The following is a 20,648-nucleotide window of genomic DNA, read 5'->3' as shown; positions in this document are numbered from 1 at the left end:
GTGTGGGGGACTTTTAGGATAGCATTGGAAATGTAATTGAAATAAATACCCAATAAAAATATGGAAAAAAAGAAAAAAAGAGAATCTCTATTGAGAAGTCAGGTGTAGTTCTATGGATCTGCCTTTATATGCTACTTGTCCTTTATTTATTTTTTCTTACAGCTTTTAATAATCTTTCTTTGTTGAGTACATTTTATGTTTTGATATCATGTGGCCAGAGGATTTTCTTTTCCGGCCCAATCTAATTGGTGTTCTGTAGGCTTCTTGTACATTTATGACCACCTTTTTGTTTAGGTTTAGGAAAGTTTTCTATGATTTTGTGGTTTGGCTCAGTCAGATCAGGATAGACCTACAACTGTTTGGGTCTCTGGGGGTCCCAGCTGGTGTGGTTATTGGGGTAGAGGTCTCACCTGTGCACCTGGTTAGGGCAGACCTCCTAGGAGACATTTATATCTGTAGGGTTGGGAAGCAGTTAAGCCTATATACCATGGGTGCAAGTGGGTGTGCAGACAGGAGGACAATGAGGATCTATAGAAATTGTTTTTAAAGTTATTTCTTTTCACTTTTTAAATAGTCATTTATTTACTTTACATCTGTATTGCATCTTCTTCTTCCCCGCTCTCTTCCTAGTCTCTTATTCTTCTCACCCATTATCTATCATCTATCTTTTCACTCCTTTTGGTCAGAAAAGTGGAGGTCTCCAAGGGATACCAACCAGCCTTGTCATATAAAGATGTAGTAAGGCTAGGCTAATCTTCTGTTGAGGCTAGACAAGGCAGCCCAGTTATAGAAAATGGATCCAAAGTCAGGCAATGTAATCAAAGGCAGCCTGGCTTCCCTCTTTAGGAGTCCCTCATGAAGACCCACCCACAAAAGTGCTCCATATGTGCAAAGGGCCTAGGTTCATCCCAGGAATGTTCTATGGTTGGCAGTTCAGTTTCAATGAGCCTCATTGGGATCAGATTAGTTGATGCTGTAGGTTTTAGGGTTTTTTTTTTCATGTCATTGACCCCTCTAGATCTTCCACTCTGTTCTCCCCATCTTCCATAGGATTCATCAAGCTCCACTTAAGGTTTAGCTATAGGTCTATGCATCAGTTTCAATCAGTTTCTAGGTGAAGCCTATAATCTTATATAATCACATCAGGAATCAATTTAGTAGTTTCTCAGAAAACTAGAAATTGATCTACCTCAATATCCAGCTATACCAATAAAGATATATATCTTGTGTGTGTATATATATATATATATGAATATATACATATATGTATGTTGTATTTAATTAATATAGATAAATTTTACATATTTATAAAATAATAACTTTAGTTCACTTCGATTGTTGTATTTTCATAAACATATATGTCTATTATATGTTATAGTCTTAAGAAATGAAAGGATGAATAATATTTTGTGCTTCTCCTCCAAGCTTCTAAGTTCAACTGACTAAAACAAAGTACTTATAATTATATGTATCATAAAACTTAAAGCAATAAAATCACAAAAATATAAAATATTCATTTAATATCATTAAACAATATAAATTTAAATTAAATATAAATTTAATAGCATTAAGCAATATTAAAGGATGAAAATGACAAACTCTGCAAAGTCACCAAAGGGAATTTTGTAGAGGAGATGAATTCTTAGCTCTAAGGTGTTGAGTAAGGATTTCAAAGGCAGATAATTAAAGGGATTTCATTTTTAGATAAGGTGACTTTTCTTTGATATGCTATGAAATTACCACTTTTATGGTCAATAATTCTCCTCTTTTCTTCAGAGACGGTATGGGATATTTCAATCAGATATTAGCATAGTATAGCACATTGATAGGCTTATGACTTGAATCTAATACTCGCTATTTTTAGGCAGTTGTTTTGAATACGTAATATTCAGTTTTGTGTTCAGAATGAACTTAATGATGACACAGTTTTTAAATTTTTTGAGCATTAAGAGAAATGATGTAAAGTTTTAAAAACTGTGTAGGTCAGTCCTACTTATTCCTACACCTTTATTGTTTCTTTTAGTTTCAAAGCAACTACCAATTCAAAATGTTTTTCTGTTTTTCTTGGTTTACCATAACTGTAACCCTTACATGTAAGATAGACATAACATTTGAAGTGTAAATTTCTGGATGTGTCCTATGATGCAGACTCACATGATGTTTTGCTGAGGCAAGACCTGAGAGAGGACACATGATCTTTGGAAAGAGTATAGTTAGGACTCAACAGACAATGATAGGGTGCTTGTATAGCTAACCTGTACAACAATACATTGGTCATGCATCTTCACTGTTCTTCACTTTGATAAGAAAGTCCAGGCAGAGGACTTCTAGCATTCCATCTGATCCTGGTTACTGCCATGACTTATGCCTTCTCTTTGGGACCCTGGTGATTTCTGCTGGATCATCCTGCTGTTGCTGATTTGTGTTTGCTGACTCTACTGGAATGGACTGCTTTTTTATTAGATATTTTCTTCATTTACATTTCAAATGCTATCTCCAAAGTTCCCTATACCTTCCCCCAACCCTGCTTCCCAACCCATCCACTCCTGCTTCCTGGGCCCGGCATTCCCCCGTACTGGGGCATATGATCTTTGCAAGACCAAGGGCTTCTCTTCCCATTGATGGCCAACAAGGCCATCATCTGCTACATATGCCACTAGAGACACAGCTCTGGGGCGTACTGGTTAGTTCATATTGTTGTTTCTCCTATAGGGTTGCAGACCCCTTTAGCTCCTTGGGTACTTTCTCTAGCTTCTTTATTAGGGTTCCTGTGTTCCATCCAATAGATGACTGTGAGCATCCACTTCTATATTTGCCAGACACTTGCATAGCCTCACAAGAGAGAACTATGTCAGCGTCCTGTCAGAAAAATCTTTCTGGCATATACAATAGTGTCTGGGTTTGGTGGTTGTATATGGGATGGATCCTTGGGTGGGGCAGTGGACTGCTTATGAGAGGACTGAATTAGCCGGAGCCAAGCTGACTTGATGGCAGGCTGAAAAGTGGTGGTTTGGAAGACTTGGCTCAAGGTTCTGTTTCTCAGAAATGAGAACATGGATCCAGGAACTTATGATCAGAGCTGTGGGCAGCCAATCCAAGAAAACTTTTTCATCTGGCCTAAAGCAAGGATAAGTAGCTAGAATGAGTAAGTAACAGCCCTGTAAATTCTCCAGAGCCACAACCAATTGTAGAATCAGACAGAACCTCTAGAGATAGATGTAGAGCTAATCAAACAAGGTAAAGGGGCACACACTCTTCCCTAAAGTTCCCCTAACTGACAATAAAAGCTGGCCCTATGAGTCCACCAGACGTCTCCATTCCCAAATAGGGAAAGCCTTGAATTTAGGAAATTCAGCTGAATAAACACTCTTTGCTTTTGGGTACTATTTGAGTCTGGGATCTTCCTTTCTTCAGCGATTCTTGAACCCTACTACTAGTATCCTGACAAATGAAGACTGGAATTGCCCCCAAAGAACTACTTTTAAACAGGTCCATATCTCTTTGTTCTATTTACCATCTTTTCTCCCCTTCCTTTGGGTGGAGGGCTAGAAGAAGGGTCAAAGTGTTTGAGAACCCTTATTAAATTAGGTTTTGAAAAATCTAAGCCTACAAATATTTGTACAAATATATTAGATAATCTCTGATGCTTTGATACATGTTTACACTGTGTTATGACAAAGCTATGGTAAGAATGTTATCTTTTTTTCTAAGATTCATTAAATTGAAAAAAATTAAAATCCTTCAGGAATCTTAAAGAAGACATTACAATGTAATTATCTTTATTCACCTTACTATGCAATTAAACAGCATAATTTACCTCTTCTATTTAATTATAATTGATAAATGAAGGCAAGAAGTCCACAAAGTTTGAGACGAGATTGCACAAAAGTTCTAAAGTCTGTCATATTTCATCAATTCTTAACATTGTAGCATTTTCTCATGATTTGATTTTCTCTCCTAGTTAAAAGAGTTGGGCTTACTGTTCTTAGTAAGGCTTTTTACGCCAGTGACTCTAAGTCTTTGTGCACTGTTTGTTGTATTGAAAAAGCACAGTCATTCTTGGGGAAGTTAAACCTAGCCCTCTAAAGATGTACCAACTTCTTAATGCCATGTTCTCTTTTCAAGCATTCCTTCTGTCCTTAGGGTCTCAAAATGCTACCTATTATAAATGTAACTCCTTACAAAATACACAGACACTCCATGTTTTGGGACACATTTTAAGAAAGGATAATATCATATTTGACATCTACCAAAGTTTGTGAAGTCTCATCCCATTGATTTCCACAGATTTCAACCCAATGCACTAATCCTTTAGGAGAGGAGTTTAGAAGGGCGGGGGCAGCTTTTCCTGTGTCCCAGGATGGTCTACATTTGGTATTTAGCTGCACCCCACTTGCTCCACCTCCCAATACTCACATTACAGGTACACTACAGTGCAGACGATGACCATCTCATGATACAAAATTCTGATTTCTGTATTTTAGAAAAAGTGACATTTTTATTTATACTATAAAGAAGTATTTTGGCTAAATTTTTGCCACAAATATGACATAAATTCCAAATACCTTTTTGGAACTTTTTAAGATGAAGTTGTTTAATTAATCAAAATTTACTCCTCCATCTAAAGTTTGTGGAATGACACACACATGCATTTTCACACACATACCCCCACAGACACACATGAACATATTTTAAGATGTATCGATTTGCTTTTTCATTTTTTCCCCTACAAAACCCATCAGGATTACATTAGCATTGCATACAATAAGATTTGGCATTTCAGTCCTTCCAAAAGAAGTATAGATGAATTATTCACATCTGAAAGGAAAGTCAATTGGGGAAATAAACATTAAAATGATTTGCAATCTGCAGCTATTCAAGAGAAGCAGAGTCATCAAGAGCATAAGAGTGATGAGAACAGGAGGAAATAAATGGCTCAATTGATTTAAAGGATGTTTTCACAGCTCCCAGATTTTGAGGAAAGGCCTGAATCGATCACAAAGTCCCATTAACATCTTTCATATCTAAAATGTTGAAATTACATAGTTTATTACCATTTTGACTATTATTATTCGATCATATTTTCCTAGGGGCAAAAATCTTTTTCTGCTTAAATCTCCGAAAGGTTTTTAAATTTAAATTAACTTGAGATAACTACGATGTGGCTTAATAAATTATGTCTGAGACAGTCACAATGGCAGGGAACTCAGACTCCCAAAAAGTAGGAACTATGTCTAACATGGCTGAAGGAAAACAAGATGCTGTTTGTGAGTGGTCACAGTTTTATATGTCTTGTGCACAGTATAACTTCCATACACTGGTGGAAGTGAATATCAAAGCATGGTAGAAAGCATACTTTGTTGAAATTCAATCTAACTATTCTGTGTACTGGCCATTTCCTTGTTCCATGGAAGTTTCCTAACCCAAGAGTGTGAGGTCCAAGGATCCTTGTGTAGTCAGCTTTGAGTTTCTGAGCTCAATATAAAATGACCAGGATTTGCCCTTTCTTGAACAAAGCAGGTATGACCAATATCATACCTGCTTTTATTTTTCCACTCACAAGATTATGTAGTAGTTTAACAAAAACTCTTAAATATTCCCCTACCACTCTCAGTCCATAATGGTTATGCCTATTAGAGTGTTATGAAATTGAAATAAAAACTGTCTACCTGGATTTACAAATTATCTCTTCAATAAGATGTTCTTGTCTGAGACTTAAAGTATGGAATTCACTGCAGGTGGCCTACCATGGTAACAGTGATCTTATTGCATAGAGTAAATGCTGAAAGTTTCCATAGTGCATTTTTAGTGAGGGTACTAAATACTATGCTATTCATTATGAAGAGGCATACACTCTTTGAAGAGCCAATCAATCACCTTAAGACACCAGATATCGGTACATAAAATGAAATTTAGAACTACTTTCCATGGGTAGATTACATTGGAAATCTGGTAGACCACCTTACTAGAGCATCAATGAGAGCTAAGCCAGAACAGAGGGCAAAAGCATTGAAGGGGAAAACAGTCAAGGCTTCAAAATGGTATGTGCTCAGATAGCAGATACTTGAGTATATTAACATTGACAAAGGAAATGTAAAGATTAAAATGCCCATTGTTATGTGTTAAGATGGTTCAGATAATTCTAAGATTGTGTGTGTGTACATACATACAAATATATATGTAGTGTCGATTATAAGAGGCTGTGCACCCTCTGATGTGTGTTCTGAAAAAGTAACCTGGGTATTAACAAAAAGCAGCAAATATAATTTGTGAAGAATGGAGATCATTTTTGCCTGAAAAACTCTAATCATGATCAATATAACCACATATCTTAAAATGATCAGCACTAAATGCATTATTTCTTGTATTAGTTCCCTGAGATAAGAAATGTACTTCATTTCAGTTAATCCTTAAAAGAGAATCAAGAAGATAGTGTCACTGTATCTACTATACAGCATGATCCACTTAATATTCTGAAATACAATAAGTCATACTTAGTTCCAGCATTCCCTTGACCTGTATAGCTTTAGTGTTCCATATAATAAATACTAAATCCACATATATTTTGTCCCATTAGTAGGATTTTATGTGGTACAAAATAAATTTTAGTTGAACAAGAAGAGAGTGTGAGAGCTACTGCATCATTTGAAATATACACATCATGACATCTCACTTTATAGTGATTTCATTTTCAATATTGAAAGAACTAGAAGTATGCCTTGGTAAATAAGGCTTTTTGTATTTTCTGTCTATAGATACAATTGCTACTCACAAAGGCATAGTGACAGTTCTTGATCTATGGAAATGTTTAAATTCTTCTTGCTTTCTAGTGATTTCTATGTCACATTCTATTACATCATTTGAAAAGTGTTAGTTTAGAATCAAATCAAATATTAGCACTTGGAGGAAGATGGAAAATTTTTATGAAAGAAAACTGGAAATAAATAAATAAATATATAAATAAATATTCTTTATTTATTACTTAGAGGAAAACAAATCTCGTCTTATTACCTTTGTAAATTTTGCTGTTTCTAAGTTTTATTTTTCTATATGATTTCTATTCCCAAATAGCATTTATGGATATTTTTAAAATAAAAAACAATTCTTAAAGTACAGACGATTAAATACCTTATATTTGTGGAAAATCCTATAAATACTTATTTTACTATTTTTCAGTAATTTTAGAAAATAGCAGTTATTGTAATTTATAAGTCACATAACTACTATAAGACAGAGTCTGTATTTTTTTTTTTTTCATGAGGTCAACAGCCATGTAAGGCAACTAGTTTCCCAGAGTATATACTATATTCACTATAGTATAGTCTAATTTCTCTAAAGTCAAGTAGGTGCAGGGTAATACATTCTTATTTTGCCATACTATTTTACATCAGTGAATTTCCATCTCTAAATTAATTTCAGTTCATTATTGTCCAGTATAACTCCTTGAATCAAGTTATATTTCAGAGATTTGCTTTTGCTCATAGTTATTCTTTACTTATTGTTTTCTATACTAAGGCATTGTTGCATGACTAGGTAGACCTCTTGATAGCTATTTGTTTGATCTATAACTAGATATAAAAAACAATCAGTTATATGTTGACAATTTTCAGGAAAGAAAAAGTGTGATTGAAAATTAGTAACTATTCAAGCAACTATATACATAATATTTGGCACTGGAGAGATAGCTCAACCATTAAGAAGCTGACTGCTTTTCTCCAGAAGTCCTCAATTTCAATTCCCAGCAACTACATGGTGGCTGACAACCACAGCACTCATACATAAAATTAATAAATAATTTTAAAAAATACACAATGTCCTCTGTTTCATAGGCAAAACATGTGAGGGAGGTTGTGCTAGAGATAACTGTTTTGAACTGAATAGATGATTAATAAATATATAATTCTAAAACATTTGAAAGTGTTTATTTTGGAACCAGAAATATAGATAGATCTATGGTAGTAAATTTCCATCTATTAATTAATTTCAGTTCATTATTGTCCAGGATAACTCCTTGAATCCAGTTATAATTCAGAGATTTGCTTTTCCTCATACAGAAGTGGAACCTCGCAGCCTACCATTGGGCTGAGTGCAGGGTTATTAATGTTGTTTTCTTTATAAAAGAAAATTCTCTTTTATCTCTAAATCTATTCAGATCCATTACATCTCAGAACATTTGACATCAGAATATTTTGTGAATAAATATATCAACTACATATCAGAGTAGGTCCCATGCCCAGGAGTAGTTGGCCAATACAAAATAAATTTCAAGATTTTATGTGTGGAGGGGCTGATGAGATAATAACATTTTGTTTTCTTCTGACATTTTGTTTTATTATCTTATTGTATTTTGTTTTATTTTTCATTATATATTTACTTTATTTACACTTCAAATGTTGTCCCCTTTCCTGGCTTCTACTCTGAAAACAACCTATCCCCTTCTACAACCCTTATATTCCAACCCACCCACACCAGCCTCCTGGTGCTGGCATTCCCCTACACTGGGGCATAGAGCCTTCATAGGACCAAGGCTCTCTCCTCCCATTGATGACCAATTAGGCCATTATCTGCTACATGTGCAGCTGGAACCATGAGTCCCACCATGTATACTCTTTGGTTGGTGCTTTAGTTCCTGGAAGCTCTGGGGGTACTGGTTAGTTCATATTGTTGTTCCTCTTATGGGGTTACTAACCCCTTCAGCTCCTTGGGTCCTTTTTCTAGCTCCTTCATTGAGGACCCTGTTTACAGTCCAATGGTAGGCTGCAAGGATCCACTTCTGTATTTGTAAGGCACTGGTGGATCCTCTCTGGAGACAGCTATAACACACTTCTTTAAGTAATCACTTGTTGGCATCCACAACAGTGTCTGGATTTGGTGATTGTATATTGAATGGATCCCCAGGTGGGACAGTCTCTGGATGGTCATTCTTTCAGTCTCTGCTTCATACTTTGTTTCTGTAACTCCTTCCATGGGTATTTTATTCCCCATTCTAAGAAGGATCAAAATATCCACACTTTGGTCTTCATTCTTCTTGAGTTTCATGTGGTGTACGTATTGTATCTTGGGTATTCCGAGCTTCTGGGCTAATATCGACTTATCAGTGAGTGCATACCATGTGTGTTATTTTGTGACTGTGTTATATCATTCAGGATAATATCTTGTAGTTCCACCCATTTGCCTAAGATTTTCATAAATTTATTGTTTTTAATAGCTGAGTAGTACTCCATTGTATAAATATACCATATTTTCTGTATCCATTACTTTGTTGAGGGACATCTGGGTTCTTTCCAGCTCCTGGATATTATAAATAAGGCTATGATTAACATAGTGGGAGCATGTGTCATTATTACTGTTGGAGCATCTTCTGGATATACGACCAGGAGTGGTATTAGTGGATCCTCAGGTAACACTATGTCCCAATTTTCTGAGGAACTGCCAAACTGATTTCCAGAGTGGTTGTACCAGCTTGCAATCCCACCAGAAATGGAGGAGTGTCCCTCTTTCTCCACAACCTTGCCAGCATCTGTTCTCACCTAAGTTTTTTATCTTAGCCATTCTGACTGGTATGAGGTGGAATCTCAGGGTTGTTTTGATTTGCATTTCTCTGATGACTAAGCATGTTGAAAATTTCATTAGGTGCATCTCAGCTATTCAGTATTCCTCAGTTGAGAATTCTTTGTTTACATTTGTACCCCATTTTTAAATTGGGTTCTTTGGTTCTTTGGTTTGGAGTCTACTTTGTTTTGCTTTGTGTAAGGGAATATAATACTGAGTATATAGAGTGATGGGCAAATATCTTAGTTACTGTTCTATAATTGTTGTTATAAAACACCATGACCAAGGCAACTTATAAAAGAAAGCATTTAGTTAGTGGATTTCTTGTAGGCTTAGACTTTTCAAATCTACTTTTAATATGGTTACTTTAATTTTTTCATGTCTCATCTAGTCTACCACCTACCAGAAGTAGTAGAAAGGAAAGTTTAATAGGGAAAATCGCAGGCCCCTTTTCTAGGCTGCTTCCAGAAAAAGTACCATATGTTTGTTTCATTAAAAACATTCTTGATTAAGACAAAAAAAAATCACAGGACACAACTGAGTCTCCAAAGAAACTAGAAATTTCCACTTCACTTACAGTGTCAGAGAGTTAGCTTACAAACATCATGGCCAGAAAAAGAGTCAGGTCTGGTATTAGACAGGTAGCTGATGGTTCACATCTGATCCTCAAGTTGTAGACAGCAAAGGAAAGAGTGAGACTGGACCTAGAGTGTGCTTCTCAAACATTAAAACATACCACCAGTGTTATTCCTCCTCAAGACTACAAAAACCCTACATAACACAGTTATTAGGATAGCTGTGAACCAAAAATTCAAATATATGAATCTATGGGGGCTATTTTCATTCAAATGACCACAGATGGATCTGGAGGAGTTGATGGATGGAAATCTTGATCAAAACTGATAGAACTTTTTATAATAAATATTTAAATAAAAATAAAACACCCTCTAAATATATATGGTTCCATTGCAACTAATGTTTTTTTCAATGAGTTACATGAAAAAGTTATTATGGCAGGTTATTTTTTTTTCATAGAAAACTATGACACTTCTCTGTTTCCAAGTCCATTTCAGCATCCCTGTTTCATCTGACATCTTCACAAAGGAAGATGGAGATGGCCATTTATTCATTCCATGAGTAGATATAAAATATTGCAAAAAATTGATACTGTATAATATATACAATTCTAAAGATCACATAAACTTTTAGAGGTATTCAAAGTGACCAATAGGAGTGAAAAGGGGGAAAAGGTGTTTGCCTATGTAGCACCTGACTTTGACACCATAATCTGCAGCTAACTTCACAAATTTATTAAAGAGTATTATTGATTGACAAGAAATACAGAGATAAATTGTAAGGAAAACATTGTCAACAAAAAACAAAAATTTTCTTAGGTATTGACTTCAGAGAACAAATGAACAATGACTATCTTTAATGTTCGAATTAAAAGCAAAACTTTATATCATAATGACAATAGAAGAACATGTTTTAGATACTAAGTTAGAACATCAAGGGACCCTGCATGATATAGTACATGCACTGCCATTGTTGCATTTGCTAGAAAAGATGTGAGGTCATTTTATATATTCACTTTTACAGAGCAGTCAGAGTAAAACAACCTGTATCTATTTTCTCCCTGGTAAAAAGAAAAAAAAAAGTATATAGTAAAGTTCGAGGAAGAAATAAAAAAAAACGTTGTGTGTAAACAAAAAGACAAAGGCTCAAACAAAGAAACTAAACAAAAGGAAAATAATAAAGTCTAACTTATCAAGATATTATTTGGATGAATTTACTAAGTAGACAGAGTAGAATCTATGCTTAAAATTTGTTACTAGTTGACCTATAACAGATAAGGCATTTTATATATAAATACATAATACATATATAGATACATAGATACATAGACACAGAGAGAAAACACAAAGAGAAATGAAGGCAAACAGACTGGCTAAAATTGAAGAAATAGCAAAATATAGATAAAAAGTATTACATCAATAGAAGATAGAAGATCTGATAACTTGCTTGTAATGTTAATGCTTACTAAAAATTAATGAAAGAGCATTATAGGCAAAAATTATATATAAAGTCAAAGTTAACCAAAAAAATAAAACCCAACTACACAATAAGGTTAACATTGTTGGCCTATGAACAAGAAATAAGATAATATGGAAATAGTGATAAGTATTCACAGAATTGAAGAAAATTTAAATCCATAATTATAATAAGAAACTGAAATATGCCACTAACAAAATAAATGAAATGTAAAAATCATAACTGTGATTTGTTAGAATCTGTAAACAGACTTCAGCAGTGGAATGATTTCACAGTATATAAGCATATCATATAGTCATGTGTACAACTAATATAGGCAACCTTGTTTCTCAATGAGGCCCTATATTTTCAAAATTCTAATAGCATTAAAATTTGAATATTAGATCTTATGTGTGAACCCAGCAGAAGGTTCCAAGGTTCCCAGAAGACTCTCCACACAGCAGACCCCCTAGCACACCCAGGACCTCGGGATCACTGGTAAGTGGAACACATCATCAGTTCCAAAGAATCCCAGAGGGTCTCGTGCCAGCAGGAACAGGGACAAAGGTACCCCATCCAACCAGAGGTTGGGATTCTTTCTGGTGGCTTCAGCTCCACTCCATCTTGGGTGCAACCAGGGCAGGACCTAGCACACCCAAGATCTTGGAATCACTGAGACCAATCTATGCAGGAGAGCACATGGGTTGCAGAAGCAACAGAGCTTCTTGGACAGGGTCCCTTAGGGCCTTCATCATCAGCCAGGAGGCAGAGCTGAGACTCAGACCCCTGGGCACGTTCCTTGCCAGAGGAGAGTTGGCCTCCAGGGAGGGCTCTGACCCCAGGAATCAGGAGGTGGATCAGAACTCCAGACTTCTGAACACCTGCCCTGCAGGTGGAGAGCTTGCCTATAGAGAGTACTCTGACCACTGGGACTCAAGAAAGAGTTGGACTCCCAGGAATGCTAACAGAGGCTAGCAGAATAAGAGAAGAAACAAGCTCCAGCCAGAGACAGCTAGAACATTAACACCAGAGATTACCAGATGCTGAAAGGTAAATGTAAGAATCTTACGAACAGAAACCAAGACCACTGGGCATCATCAGAACCCAATACACCCATCACAGTGAGTTCTAGATACCCCAACACACACAAAAAGCAAGACTCAGATTTAAAATCACATCTCATGGTGCTTGTAGAGGATTTTAAGGAGGGCATTAATAACTCACTTAAAGAAATACAGGAGAACACTGCTAAACAGGTAGAGGTCCTCGAAAAGTAAACACAAAAATCCCTTAAAGAATTACAGGAAAACACAACCAAACAGGTAATGGAATTGAACAAAACCATCTAAGATCTAAAAATGGAAAGAGAAACAATAAAGAAAACCCAAAGGGAGACAACTCTGAAGATAGACATCCTAGGAAAGAAATCAGAAACCATAGTTGTGAGCATCAGCAACAAAGAAATGGAAAAGAGAATATCAGGTGCAGAAGATTCCATAGAAAGCATGGACACAACAGTCAAAGAAAATGCAAAATGCAAAAAGACCCTAACTCAAAATATCCAGTAAAACTAGGATGCAATGAGAAGACCAAACCTACGGATAATAGGAGTAGATGAGAATGAAGATTTGCAACTTAAAGGGCCAGTAAATATCTTCAACAAAATTATAGAAGAAAATTTCCCATACAAGAAGATTACAGGACTCCAAATAGACTGGAGCAGAAAAGAAATTCCTCTGACACGTAATAATCAGAACAATAAATGCACTAAATAAAGACAGAATATTAAAAGCAGTAAGGGAAAAAGGTCAAGTAACATATAAAGGCAGGCCTATTAGAATTATATCAGATTTCTTACCAGAGACTATGAAAGCCAGAAGATCCTTGAAAGATGTTATTTATACAAACCCTAACAGAACACAAATGCCAGCCCAGGCTACTATACCCAGCAAAACTCTCAATTACCATAGATGGAGAAACCAAGGTTTTTCCATGACAAAACCAAATTCACACAATATCTATCCACGAATCCATCTTGTCAAAGGATAATAAAGGGAAAACTCCAAGACAAGTTTGGAAATTAGGATGGAATTTCCAAGACAATGGAAATTAGGCCCTAGAAAAAACAAGAAAGTAATCCTTCAACAAACCTAAGACAGCCACAAGAACAGCACTCTAACAACTCTAACAACAAAAATAACAGGAAGCAACAATTACTTTTCCTTAATATCTCTTAATATCAATGGACTCAACTCCCCATTTAAAAAAAAAAACCTAGACTAACAGACTGGCTACATAAACAGGATCAAATATTTTGCTGCATACATGAAACCCACCTCAGGGACAAAGACAAACACTACCTCAGAGTAAAAGGCTGGAAAACAATTTTCCAAGCAAACTGTCCAAAGAAAAAAGCTGGAGTAGTCATTATAATATAGAATAAAATTGATTTCCAACCCAAAGTTATCAAAAAAGACAAGGAGGGGCACTTCATACTCAAAAGGTAAAATCTTCAAAGATGAACTCTCAATTCTGAATATCTATGCTCCAAATGCAAGGGCAGCCATGAATGTTTCATTAAGGAAACTTTAGTAAAGTTCAAAGCAAACATTGCACCTCACACAATAATAGTGGGAGACTTCAACACCCCACTATCATCATTGGACAGATGCTAGAAATAGAACATGAACAGAGACACATAGACACTAACAGGAGTTATGAAAAAACAGATTTAACAAATATCTACAGAACATTTTGTCCTAAGACAAAAGGATATTCCTTCCGAGCACCTCATGATACCTTCTCCAAAACTGACTATATAATTGGTTACAAAGCAGGCCTCAACAGATAACAAAAATATTGAAATTATGCCATGTATCCTCTCAGATCACCATAGACTTAGGCTGATCTTCAATAACAACATTAATAATAGAAAGCCAACATTCACATGGAAGCTGAACAACACTCTACTCAATGATACCTTAGTCAAGGAAGAAAGAAAGAAAGAAATTAAAGACTTTTTTTTTATTACATATTTTCCTCAATTACATTTCCAATGCTATCCCAAAAGTCCCCCATACCGCCCCCACTTCCCTACCCTCCCATTCCCATTCTTTTGGCCCTGGCATTCCCCTATATTGGGGCATATAAAGTTTGCAAGTCCAATGGGCCTCTCTTTCCAGTGATGGCCGACTAGGCCATCTTTCGATACATATGCAGCTAGAGACAAGAGCTCCGGGGTACTGGTTAGTTCATCATGTTGTTCCAACTATAGGGTTGCAGATCCCTTTAGCTCCTTGGGTACTTTCTCTAGCTTCTCCATTGGGAGCCCTGTGATACATCCAATAGCTGACTGTGAGCATCCACTCCTGTGTTTGCTAGGCCCCTGCATAGTCTCACAAGAGACAGCTATATTTGGGTCCTTTCAGCAAAATCTTGCTAGTGTATGCAATGGTGTCAGCGTTTAGAAGCTGATTATGGGATGGATCCCTGGATACGGCAGTCTCTAGATGGTCCATCCTTTCATCACAGCTCCAAACTTTGTCTCTGTAACTCCTTCCATGGGTGTTTTGTTCCCAATTCTAAGAAGGGGCACAGTGTCCACATTTTGGTCTTCATTCTTCTTGAGTTTCATGCGTTTAGCAAATTATATCTTATATCTTGGGTATCCTAAGTTTTGGGCTAATATCCACTTATCAGTGAATACATATTGTGTGAGTTCCTTTGTGATTGTGTTACCTCACTCAAGATGATGCCCTCCAGGTCCATCCATTTGGCTAGGAATTTCATAAATTCATTCTTTTTAATAGCTGAGTATAATCCAGTATATAAACAAACTCAAAGACAAAAACCACATGGTCATCTCATTAGATGCAGAAAAAGCATTTGACAAAATCCAACACCCATTCATGATAAAAGTCTTGGAAAGATCAGGAATTCAAGGCCCATACCTAAACATGATAAAAGCAATATACAGCAAACCAGTAGCCAACATCAAAGTAAATGGTGAGAAGCTTGAAGCAATCCCTCTAAAATCAGGGACTAGACAAGGCTGTCCACTTTCTCCATACTTATTAAAGACTTTTTAAAGTTTAATGAAAATGGAACTACAACTTACCCAAACTTATGGGACACATTGAAAGCAGTCCTAAGAGGAAAACTCATAGCCCTGAGTGCCTCCAAAAAGAAACTAGAGAGAGCATACACTAGCAGTCTGACAGCATACCTAGAAGCTCTACAACGAAAGGAAGCAAATTCACCCAAGAGAGCAGGAAAAAATCAAAATTAGGGCTGAAATCAACAAAGTGGAAACAAAAAGAACTATTCCAAGAATCAACCAAACCAGGAGCTGGTTCTTTGAGAAAATCAGCAAGATAGATAAACACTTAGCCAGACTAACTAGAGGGCACAGGGACAGTGTCCTAATTAACAAAATCAGAAATGAAAAAGGAGACATGAAAACAGATCCTGAGGAAATCCAAAACATCATCAGATCCTACTACAAAAGGCTATACTCAAGAAAACTGGAAAACCTGGATGAAATGAACAACTTCCTAGACAGATACCAGGTACCAAAGTTAAATCAGGATCAGATTAAAGATATTTTTTATATAAAATTTAGAATTTTATTCTTTTTCTTTTTTATTTTTCTCTCTTTTTAAATTTATATTTTTAATTAGGTATTTTCTTCATTTACATTTCAAATGCTTTCCCAAAATTCCCCCAGACTTCCCCCCCTCCACAACCCTAACCAGCCACTGCCACTTCTCAACCCTGGTGTTCCTTCATACTGAGGCAAATAAAGTTTGCAAGACCAAGGGGCCTCTCTTCCCAATAATGGCCAACTAGGCCATCTACTGGTACATATGCAGCTAGAGACATGAGCTCTGGGGGTACTGGTGAGTTCATATTGATGTTGCACCTATAGGGTTGCAGACCCTGTTAGCTCCTTGGGTACTTTCTTTAGCTCCACCATTGGGGGCCCTCTGTTCCATCCAGTAGCTGACTCTTGAGCATCCACTTCTGTGTTTGCCAGGCCCCGGCATAGCCTCACAAGAGACAACTATATCAGGGTCCTTTCAGCAAAATCTTGCTGCTGTATGCAATGATGTCAGCATTTGGAAGGCTGATTATGGGATGGATCCCCGGGTATGGCAGTCTCTAGATGGTCCATCCTTTCATATCAGCTTTAAAATTTTTTTCTGTAACTCCTTCCATGGGTGTTTTGTTCCCAATTCTAAGAAGGTGCAAAGTGTCTACACTTTGCTTTTCGTTCTTCTTGAGTTTCATGTGTTTTGCACATTGTATCTTATATCTTGGGTATTCTAAGTTTCTGGGCTAATATCCACTTATCAGTGAGTACATATCATGTAAGTTGTTTTGTGATTGGGTTACCTCACTCAGGATGATGCCCTCCAGCTCCATCCATTTGCCTAGGAATTTCATAAATTCATTTCTTTTTTAATAGCTGAGTAGTAGTACTCCATTGTCTAAATGTACCACATTTACTGTATCCATTCCTCTGTTGAGGGACATCTGGGTTATTTCCAGCTTCTGGTTATTATAAGTAAGGCTGCTACGAACATAGTGGAGCATGTGTCCTTCTTACCAGTTGGAACATCTTCTGGATATATGTTCAGGAGAGATATTGCAGGATCCTCCGGTAGTATTATGTCCAGTTTTCTGAGGAACAGCCAGGCTGATTTCCAGAGTAGTTGTACAAGCTTGCAATCCCACCATAAATAAAGGAGTGTTTTTCTTTCTCCACATCCTTGCCAGCATCTGCTGTCACCTGTATTTTTGATCTTAGCCATTCTGACTGGTGTGAGGTGGAATCTTAGGGTTGTTTTGATTTGCATTTCCCTGATGATTAAGGATGCTGAACATTTTTTCAGGTGCTTCTCAGCCATTCAATATTCCTCAGGTGAGAATTCTTTGTGTAGCTCTGAGCCCCCTTTTTAATGGGGTTATTTGATTTTCTGGAATCCAACTTCTTGTGTTATATATATATATATATATATATATATATATATATATATATATATATATATATATATATAGGATATTAGTCTCTTCTCTGACTTAGGATTGGTAAAGATCCTTTCCCAATCTGTTGGTTGCCTTTTTGTCTTATTGACAGTGTCTTTTGCCTTACAGAAACTGTGTCATTTTATGAGGTCCCATTTGTTGATTCTAGATCTTAAAGCACAAGCCATTGCTGTTCTATTCAGGAATTTTCCCCCTGTGCCCATATCTTCGAGGCTATTCCCCACTTTCTTTTCTATAAGTTTCATTGTCTCTGGTTTTATGAGGAGTTCCTTGAGCAACTTAGATTTGACCTTAGTACAAGAAGATAGGAATGGATCAATTTGCATTCTTCTACATGATAACCTCCAATTGTGCCAGTACCATTTGTTGAAAATGCTGTCTTTTTTGCATTGGACGGTTTTTTCTCCCTTGTTAAAGATCAAGTGACCATAGGTGTGTGGGTTCATTTCTGGGTCTTCAATTCTATTCCATTTTTCTACTTGTCTGTAGCTGTACCAGTACCATGCAGTTTTTATCACAATTGCTCTGCAGTACAGCTTTAGCTCAGGCATGGTGATTTCACCTGACGTTCTTTTATCATTGAGAAGAGTTTTTTCTTTCCTAGGGTTTTTGTTATTCCAGATGAATTTGCAAATTGCCCTTTCTAATTCTAATTCGTTGAAGAATTGATTTGGAAATTTGATGGGGATTGCATTGAATCTGTAGATTGCTTTTGATGATAAAAACAATCTACAGCAAACCAGTAGCCAACATCAAAGTAAATGGTGAGAAGCTGGAAGCAACCCCACTAAAGTCAGGGACTAGACAAGGCTGCCAACTTTCTCCCTACCTATTCCACATAGTACTTACAGTTCTAGCCAGAGCAATTTAACAACAAAAGGAGGTCAAGGGGATATAAATTAGAAAGGAAGAAATCAAAATATTACTATTTGCATATGATATGATAATATATAGAAGTGATCCTAAAAATTCCACCAGAGAACTCCTAAACCTGATAAACAGCTTCAGTGCAGTAGCTGGATATAAAATGGAATCAAACCAATCAGTGGCCATTCTCTACACAAAGGATAAACAATCTGAGAAAGAAATTAGGGCAACAATACCCTTCACAATAGTCACAAATAATATAAAATACCTTGGTGTGACTCTGACTAAGGAAGTGAAAGATCTGTATGATATGAACTCAAGTGTCTGAAGAAAGAAATCGAAGAAGATCTCAGAAGATGGGAAGATCTCTCATGCTCATGGATTGGCAGGATTAATATAGTAAAAATGGCTATCCTGCCAAAAGCAATCTACAGATTCAATGCAAATCCATCAAAATTCCAACTCAATTCTTCACTGAGTTCGAAAGGGCAATTTGCAAATTCATCTGGAATAACAAAAAACCTAGGATAACAAAAACTATACTCAACAATAAAAGAACCTCTGGGAGAATCACCATGCCTGACCTCAAGCTGTACCACAGAGCAATTTTGATAAAAAAAAACTTCATGGTACTGATTCAGTGACAGACAGGTAGATCAATGGAATAGAATTGAAGAGCCAGAAATGAACCCACACACCTATGGTCACTTGATCATTGACAAAGGAGCTAAAAACATCCAGTGGAAAAAAAGACACCATTGTCAACAAATGATGCTGGCTTAACTGGCAGTTATCATGTAGAAAAATGTGAATTGATCCATTCTTATCTACTTGTACTAAGCTCAAGTCTAAGTGGATCAAGGAACTTCACATAAAACCAGTGACTCTAAAACTTATAGAGAAGAAAGGGGGAAAGCCTCGAAGATATGGGCACAGAGGAAAAATTCCGGAACAGAACACCAATGGCTTGTGCTCTAAGAATAATCAACAAATGGAACCTCATAAAATTGCAAAGCTTCTGTAAGGCAAAAGACACTGTCAATAAGACAAAAAGGGCACCAACAGATTGGGAAAGGACTTTTACCAATCCTAAATCTGATAGGGGACTAACATCCAATATATACAAAGAATTCAAGAAGGTGGAATATTGAAAATCAAATTAAATTTAATTTAATTAAAATTAAATTAAATTCTATTCCCCATTAAAAAATGGGGTATAGAAATAAACAAAGAATTATCAATTGAAGAATACCTAATGTCTGAGAAGCACTTGACAAAATTTTCAACATCCTTAATCATCAGGGAAATGCAAATCAAAACAACTCTGAGATTCCATTTCACACCATCAGAATGGCTAAGATAAAAATTTCAGGTGATAGCAGATGCTGGTGAGAATTTGGAGAAAGTGAAACACTCCTCCATTGCTGGTGGATTTGCAAGCTTGTATAACCACTCTGGAAATCAGTTTGATGGTTCCTCAAAAAATTGGATATAGTACTACCAGAGCATCCAGCAATACCTCTCCTGGGCATATATCCAGAGGATGTTCCAACTGGTAATAAGAACACATGCTCCACTATGTTCATAGCAGCCTTATTCATAATATCCAGAAGCTGGAAAGAACCCAGATGTCCGTCAACAGAGGAATGGATACAGAAAATGTGGTACATTTACACAATGAGGTACTACTCAACTATTAAAAACAATGAATTTATTAAATTCTTAAACAAATGTATATATCTGGAAGATATCGTCCTTAGTGAGGTAACCAAATCACAAAAACTCACATGAAATGCATTCACTAATAAGAAACTTAGAGTACCCAAAATAAAATTCGAAAAACACATGAAACTCATGAAGAAGGAATACCAAAGTGTGGAATCCTTTGTCCCTTCTTAGAATGGGGGAAAAATAGCCATGTAAGAAGTTACAGAGACATAGTTTGGAGCTGAGAAGGAAGGAAGGGCAATGCAGGGACTGCCCCATCAAGTGATCCTTACCATAGTCAACCACCAAACACAGAAGCTATTGCATATGCCAGCAAGATATTGCTGACATGACCCTGAATTAGCTGACTCTTGTGAGTCTATGCCAGTGCCTGGCAAATACAGAAGTGGATGCTCTAAGTCATATATTGGATAGAACACAGG

Source organism: Mus caroli, unplaced genomic scaffold (genome assembly GCF_978045245.1).
Source record: "Mus caroli unplaced genomic scaffold, Mus_caroli_1 scaffold_8, whole genome shotgun sequence".
Lineage (NCBI taxonomy): Eukaryota > Metazoa > Chordata > Mammalia > Rodentia > Muridae > Mus > Mus caroli.
This window is presented reverse-complemented; position numbering follows the sequence as displayed.